This window comes from Calidris pugnax, unplaced genomic scaffold (assembly GCF_001431845.1).
Source record: "Calidris pugnax isolate Ruff unplaced genomic scaffold, ASM143184v1 scaffold24, whole genome shotgun sequence".
Classification (NCBI taxonomy): domain Eukaryota; kingdom Metazoa; phylum Chordata; class Aves; order Charadriiformes; family Scolopacidae; genus Calidris; species Calidris pugnax.
Window position 1 is genome coordinate 16,363,828 of NW_015090922.1, and position 8,520 is coordinate 16,372,347.

Here is an 8,520-nt window from a genome sequence, read left to right on the forward strand (position 1 = left end):
GGATGGGGATGGGATGGAGGCGGGATGGGGATGAAGATGGAGATGGGGATGGGATGGGGATGGGGGCGCGGCGGGATCCGCGCCCGCCCCGAGGGGGGCGGCGGGTGACCTTGAGGCGCCGGCGACAGGCAGGCAGGGACCCCGGGGCGGCCGCCCCTCGGGAGTCCCACCGGGAGCGGAGCTGCCGTCCCAGGGCGCTGCGGGAGGGGTCCCGCTCCCAGCCCCACCGAGGGGGCGTCAGGCTGGCCGGGGCGACCGGGTGGGCTTCGGCCCCGGCCAAGCTGCTGATGGGGTGGCGAGGGGGTCCCGTGGGTTTTCCTCCCCTCGGGATGAAGTGGGAAAGCTCGGAGGACCAGGGGTGCTTTGCATGAGCTCTGGCTGTGTTCTTCTAATCCGTGGGCAGCCCCAGCTGGTCTGGGGGGGAAGGTTGACCATCAGCACTAATGCCAGCACTCAGGGGAAAACCTGAGGTAGGGTAGCGTCTTTGCTGGTCTCCCAAGGATGCTCAGTTAGCTGTCACAGAGCTGGCTGCAGCGCGTGTCACCTATAGACCTCACCTCTTGGTCGCAGGCACAAGCGGGAAAGTCTCGTCAGACCCTCAATCTAAACTCACAGCCTCCTCAGAGGACACACACGCAGACTCATTTAGGCCCAGCTCTTGCAGGTAGAGCCCATCTTCCCCAACCAGATCCAAACTGTGGAAAAGCCTAAACTGCAGAATTTGCTGGAAATTGCTTCACTTTTTCTGAGCTCTGAGGCTGAGCCTTGTGGCTGGGATGGATGGCTTGCTCTTGCCCACTCTGTTGTCTGGGATGGGGAAGGAATGGTCCGAGACCTGCTGGTCTCACTCAGGGGGACTGATCCAAGGGGAATTGCCAGCCACTGCTTCTTATGGGAATAGGTGTGGCAGCTGAGGGTGCTGCTGAAGGAGCTCATCTTTAAAAGAGGCTGGGGATTCGTCTCCTCTCGCCTTTCCCCTGTTTCCATGGGAACAGCAGCAAGCAGGAGCAGCCTGATCTGAATTTTGCTGCCTACTGCTCCAGCACCCCCTGCCCAATCCTCTAGGCAGACTCTGGCTCTCGAAGGTTTCGGACCCACCCTCACGAGATGGATCCCATGCCTCCAAGGAGAGCCCACCCGTGTGTGTGTGTGCACCACGGCAGAGCAAGGCAAAGAGGCACAAGCCCAGAGCTGGCAGGGCTTCTGTAGCAGCACTCTATGCTATTGCATGCACACTAATAGACAGTGGCAAGCAGTTTGCATATATATAGACATTTCTGCTTTTTATAGTGCTAGGGACTCCTGGAGGAAGTGACCTCAGCTAAGCCAAAAGGCGCTGGTGGAATAATCACCCTCCAGGAACACCTCTGGTTTTCTCTCCATGATGGGAATGTCACCCAGAAAGAGCAAAGCAGAAGAGGGAAGCGAAAAAAAAAACAGGTGAGACAAGTTTATGTCTTTGCATTAGTAGCCCATGGTGGCTTTTTTCTCCAGGGAATTTGTCCATTCCCTTTTGAATTTGTGTTAACTTTGGACTTGCAGATGCTGTGTGCATTCTGTGGCAAGGAGTTCCACAGCACACCCACAGACTCGAGGAGCAGCTTCCCTTGGTGTGCCCGTTTTGGGCATGTTATCCACTAGGACTAACCCTCAGGAAAGCAGGCTCCTGCCACCCCTGTGGAGCCACTGCAATTTATCCTCCACCGATGGATTCAGTAGCTACTGGTGACCCAGAAGTAGGGTTTTTTTGTATCAGGCATCTTTGATTCTGGCCCTGGCAGCATGTTTTCTGTGTCTTGGAGACAAGACTGCCAAGCACATCACCAGCTATGCTATTTTTGAGCTGAGGTGTCACAAAGAAATCCTGTGCCCTTCTCTGTCCAAACTGAAGTTGTACAAGTTCTCAGCCATTTTCTGTGTGAAATAGGCATGTGGCAGGTTTCGACCCTCAGACAGGAACCCGAGGGCATGGCTGATAATGTGTTACAAAGAGCACAAGACCGCCCCGAGAACAGGAGAAATAAGGCTATACCATGTGTACGCCATGCATTTGGAAACTGAAGCAAGAAGGCCAACGTTCAAGATGGTGTTTGTGTCACCGTAACAGTGAGAACCCAGGAGTCCTAATTATAATGCACTGCCCTAATCACTCAACCCCTCTTTCTCTTGACGACAAAAGACAAAAAGAACTTCACTTTAATATGTAAGAATTGCCCTCCCCCCCAAGTTATTCCTGTACGTTTTGGGATGCTCTAATGTTAGATCATGTTAGAAAGCGGGACATTTCTGGTACTAGGCCACTTCTGATGTGACAAAATGGTTGGAAGAAGTAGGAAGGCTTCTAAGAAGACATGACAACTGAAGTAGAAGCAGTGCCCTTAGTGGGATATCAATAGGTTTGTTCCCCAGATAACCCTCTATCTGCCACCCTGCAGAGACATCGTATCCATTCCAAGCAGATGTGAAGCACTAAGTCAAATTAGTGGTATTGTCCATTCATTTTCTATAATGTGTCAAGCCAGAAAAGGTCTCATGCTTCTGTCTCTGGTAATTACAGAAAATAGCCTTTTAGCTCCTGGTTAAGTATGGTGGTAGTTGTTACCCATACAGAAAATTTGTGTTTCATTTCTTGAAAAATTTTCACAGCGGCTGCATTTTAAACCAGGAGACCACAGATACCTGTCCTTGGGCTGGTATTCATAGCCTAGATATAAAACTGAATTTTGCAGCAAATTTCTGTAGCACCGTATATATAACTTTGGGGTTCGCTTTATTTTCTCCAATAGGCCAAGTGTCATTAAATCTTAGTCTTTTGAAGCAATCAGTGATTCCTAGCGGTCTGCTGCTTTTTCTCTCTTAAGAAGATGTGTAGCAGAGAACACTCTCATATTGGATGCAGGATTTTCTGAGCTCAGAAACTAATGCCTATTACATTTAGAAATTTCAAGGATATTTTATGCTGGCTGCCTGAGCCTTCCACAATGTATTGCTCCAATTAAATTACTCCTTAATAATGCAACAAGCGGAGTGTGGGTGAAGGAACGTGCCTCCTGCTCCAGTTAAACAACATCCCTTTGCCATTGCTGGTCGGTGGTGCCGTTTCCCTCTGTAATCACTGTGCTCAAGGAAATCTGTGCCGTTATTTACGTTTTCGTCAGCTACATTGAGACTGCATGTCTGCTGAGAGGCCATCCAGGTGTGCCCTTTACTGTGGGAAGGAAGGAAACACATAGGGGTCACTAATTTGTGACTTGGGGAACTAGTTTCCGTTCAGCATCACTGGGCAGGGGTCTGCATCTCCATGGGCAAGATGCCAGCAGTCCCCAAATGCATAAAGTCTTGCAGCTCGTGAAGTAGGTGGGTTTGTAGCTCCCGCACTGGCGTGTATTTCACAGATGGGAACTGCTGTCATTGGAAACTCTTTGATCCCTGCTCTGATCCTTCCCTTTGCAACAGACTGTCTGTGTGCAGTTTGCTTATTTTCCATCCAGCCCCATGAGAGTCTATTTCTTCATCACCGCAATTATTTGTGAGGCTCCACAGAGGCTTCTGGCTCAGGTTAAATTGCTTTTCTCTCTGCAGCAGCCCAGCAGGATACCCAGGGCCCTCTCTCACATCCCTGCTAGAAATGAAAAGTGGATTCAGAGCTGCCCAGATGCCGTTTGACAGTCCTCAGGACATCTTGTCCGATGCAACTCTGGAGCAGCGGTGACCACTCAAGTGCCTGGAAACTCAGCCAATTCCCCCCCTGGCAAATGTTTTCTTCTGCCTGAGCTTTTTGGCCCATCACTCCCAGAAAAGAATAAGGCATGGAAACAAATGCCTCACAAAATTTTAGCCTATCTGCAGTTACAGTCTGGGGAGCCACCTCCCTAAAAGCAGAAAATAGGTTTCTGTTGCAATTTGCCTTCCCTGTGCTGAGTGGTTGGAGCTGACACATCCTGGTCTAGGGAATCATCCTCTCATCCCCACAGACCCGGGCAGGCTGGGGAGAAGAGGCCATTCCGGGGAAGGGGCTAGAAGCCCACTTGACAACGGTCTGCATTACTTAGGGGCCATTGCACGGGCCAGGGCTGGTGGAGAGGCCAACGTCCTGGGGAATGGCTGTGACCCCACCCTGGGGAATGGCTGCAATCCCACCTTCAATGTGCCGGGAGCACCCGTTACCTGGGCAACAGGGACTTGTTCATCATTTATTCATGGTGCCTGGGCTTCTCCATCCCTGGGGATGACCACCTGCCCTCTGCATGCCCTGTGCTCCAGCTCAGCACCTGAATATTTCAACAGGCAACCAGCTTGCTCACCCCCACCTCCCCACCCCACCATCCTGAGCCAGTCATCCTGCTCACCCCTCTCTCCTAACCCCTGCCTGGGCTCCTCACTTGCTTACAGGAGTGTGGCTCCACCAGGCCTGTTCCCAAATCACTCTGATGCAAGTGTGGAGAGACACAAGCTCTAATTCAGTCTGGCAGCTGGGAGGTTTAACTCTCCTGAGAGCAGAGACGAGCTTGCATGAGTAATACCTCTGGCAGCACTGCGCAGCGTGCCAGGGACCAGCAGAGAAGCCACTCAGAGCACTGTTAGGAGGCAAGGACTGGGCTAGCAGGGGGGCTGCAGGGCTACTGTGAGGGGCTGGGGTGAAGCAGGAAGCAACTCAAGCAGAAGCAACTCAAAAATGGAAGTTAACCCATCCTCCTTTCTAATGGCCATCGGTTCCAGAGTGGTGATGCTGACGGACAGGAGGCAGCACTGGCAGCATCCATCCTGTGCTCCCTGGCAAGGTGAGCTGAGGGATGGTTGGGTGAGTTGAGGGTTTTGTTCTGTCTTGGATAGCCCCTGCCGGGTAAATTGTGCTTCGAGAGCCATGAATAAATGATAGCCCGGCGACAGCACTGCCTCACTCCACACTGCCATTCCCTGGGAAGGGAGGAGCACTCTTCCTTGAAGTGGTGTGGCCAGACAGGGGCTACCAGAGCCACCCTCTGGAAGTAAGCCTGTCTCTCCTCTAGCTCTAACGGGAGCCCCAGGTGACAAGATTTCTCACCTAGGGCACAGTTTCACCATCTAGTTATGCATGGTTTTAGCATCAGTTTTCCAAGACCATCTGCCATCCCCTCCTCATTCATAACCACATCTGCCGTCTCCTTTGGGAGAACTCTGAGCACACACAGAGGCACATGCACACATACACATAAATAAATACATACCGAGGTCTTATCAGCCATGCATTTGCCCAGATGCAAGTAGAGAGCGTTGCATCCACTGAGCCGATGGGAGCTACATGAGGAAGATTAAATTTTGTTGAAATATCTGGGGGTTTTGTCCTTTAGCTTTGTAAGCTAAAGGGTGTTTAGTGCACCTTTATATCAATAACATTCTGCTTTTGGAAATATATGCCGTGGCTGAGAGTGAGGTGAGTTAGGTGTGATCCCCATTGAAAAGAATGGATCTCCTAGTCCAACCACCTACACATCATACACACAGCAGTGAACGACACAAGGAGGTAGAAATTGCCCTGTCCACCACGGGACACTGCGCAACAATGAGAATTGTGGTTCCCAGCGAGAGCAACTTGGCAACCACCTACCACACGTAGACAAACCCGATCTGCTCTGTGTTGCATCACCATATTGGCGTGGTGGGTCCCGTAATGTTACGGGAGTGTACAGTGAAAGGACAGGAGGCATCCAACACGGGCTGCAAGGAGGAAAACTCCGACTGAAAATAATCCCTTACTGCAAAAGCAAGCAGGTGCCCGGAGTGGCATCCTTGGAGAGGTTCAAAGTGACCTTGTGATTTCAGCCAGACTTACCACAAGAGGGCAGCCAGCGTTTTCTGGGCTTTTTACCTCAAAAAACGGTACCTGAGGAGGACCTGCTTTGCCCTGGTCTGTTAGAAAGCTCGGTCTCGTTTCTGGGCGTTGAATCTTTGAACGACATGTTCCTGCTTTACTCTGTTAGGCCAGAAAGTGAAGTGACCCAGTTTGGTGCACCACAGAGCTGATTTGCTGTCAGATATATGGAACAGCAGTTGGAGGAGAGAGCCTGTCATCTTTCCTGTGGCTTTCCTTGCTCTCCTGGGGCCTCTGCTCCCAGCCAAGGGCCCAGCACACGTGGCTTCTGGTCTGAGCTCCCTGAGCTGGAGCTAGAGTCCCAGGCAGAGGTCTGCGTTGCTGCTTTGGGCATCCAGAGACATCTCTGGTGGAAAATGGGATGGGACCTTCCTCAGGCATGGGTCTGGCACCTTTCTGCTGGGCTCAGGACTCCTGCTGCTGGGGATGGGGAAAAAGAGCTGCATCCCCAGGGAATGGGACATCTTGTTGCTCGCGTGGGACCAAAACTGTGCCGGGGACAGTCTGCGTGGGGGGAATCTAATGTCAGTCACATTGCCTGGTGTGCATTACTGTGGCAATAACTGCTTAAAACAATTTCAGGTAACCTATGTTGCTTAAACATGGCAGAGAACCACAGCTGGCGATTGAAGTACCATTATATTTCCTCAGATCAGACACAGACGGACCATAAACACCCTTTCTTCATGGCTCTCGGCCTCATCTCACTTATCTCACCCATTTAACAACTCGAGGAGCCATGGAGAAGACACTGGTGCCAGGCCCAGGTTCAAGAAGCGGGGTGCAGAGAGCTGGGTTCCACTTCGGAAACCAGAGGGCTGCACCCAGGGACAGGACATTACTGGGGACAGTAGCGGGGGTCACAGGTCTCCTTAGGAGTCTTTCCCATGCCCAGGCTCTGCCGTGATGTTCCTGGAAGGTCAGCGTGGTGGGAGAGTCTTTCTGAGGTGAGTTTCTTGCTGGAGTGGTTATTTTGAGTAGCGCCGGGTGCCTTCAAGTGGGGTGTGTTGACACTGACCTCTAGTGGGAGTAGATCCCTATCTCTTTATTTTTTCCCTGCAATTTTCACCCATTTTAAGTGGCACATCTTAAAGGGGACCGGACAGGGCCCAGAATTAGAGTTTTGGTTTTAAAATCCTCAAAAGCAAGTCAGAACAGCAAGATTGGCCTCGTATCACATTTAAATGTTTTTACTCCCTCTGCCACTACCTGCCAATACATTATATCTAGATATTATATATGTGCATGTGCATATGTATATGTATATCTCTCTGTATTTAAAGCCTCTGAAAATAATGTAAGTCCAAAAGCCGCATGGCCAGGCAGAAAAGCTCTCTGACAGGAAGACAGCATTAAAAGACCCTAGCAACTGTAGTCTCGTATCCAGGTAGTGCCAGGGACACACCAGGAGACACTGAAAACAGATCCCAAGCGTGGGAGGAGAACTTGTGACTGGAAGTTATTGATGCCAACAGAGATTTCCCCTGCCTGCCTCCTGCTGCCCTCACACCCCAAAACCTTTCTTCCTGCCTGGCCAGAGGCACTTTTTCATGGTAGTTCCCTTGCAGCAAGGCTGCGGTTGAAGGCCTGGTGGCCAGTGCTGGGGGAGTGATGCAAACCCGAAGTGGCAGCTGCAGCGCAGGAGGGGGAAGTCGTCAGCACTTTGCATGTGGTTTGTGTGGACCCGGTCCCATACCCACCACCAAGCGCTTCCCAGGTGAGCTCCCTCGCAGGTGTGTGGCAGGAAGAGATCCTTCCCCTCCTGCTGGCCTGAGCTGGAAAGATGAACACCCTGCAGAGGCCGAGAGGCACCACAAGCGCTAAAAGCAACAAGTGAAATTGATTTTAAAGTGTCACCTGCATACAGAGCTATCTAGGTTGTGTGCCAAGGAAAGTTTACTGCTTGGGGACACTGGAAAGTAGCTAGATGAAGTCTATGCAGATCCATGAGGAACACAACTGGCTAGTTTTGACGTTGGAAGGAGAGCACTGAAACGCAATCATTCTGGTTCATGCAGAAGTTCAGTTCAATTGCACTGAAACTGGTCATTCATTCACCATCAGACCCCTGGGCCTTCCTTTGAGCTTCTGTTTCCAGCTTCGATCTGTGTCCCGGCTGCTCTTGTGTGAGCCCCAGCAGCCACTCGGGGCTTCAGGCTTTCCATGTGCAGCACAGAAAGGTGGTGGGACGTGGCTGGACCAGTGACCTGTACACCCAACTGCAGCGACCACCTGGCCTTTCCCTCTCTACAGGCAGGAGAGACGAGAAGGTGTCTCAGCGGGTGAAAGGGGTCAAACCGTCCACGTGGGAAAAGGCCAAGGTCTCATTCTCACCTCTCTGGGCTACCGGTAAGTGCCACCCACCGCACCGTTTCCCACAGCGCCCGCGGCTTCACTCAGTCCCTGCGCCGGCAGCAGCATCCTCACCCCACAGCGCCTGGCCTGACCGGGTCCCTCTCCCACCCCTGCTATTTAGAGAACCCGGACAAACCGGGCAGGGGAGGAGGCAGCGCCGGGAACACACCGGCACGTCCCGCCCGGCGCAGGAAAGCGCGGTGCCGCCTCCTCCCCTGCGCGCCCCACGCCTGCCGCGCCCGCGGGTGGGTTTTCTCCCTCCTGGTGCTCCCGCGCCGCCCCCGCACAAAGCCGGCGGGGAGAAGCGAGCCCCC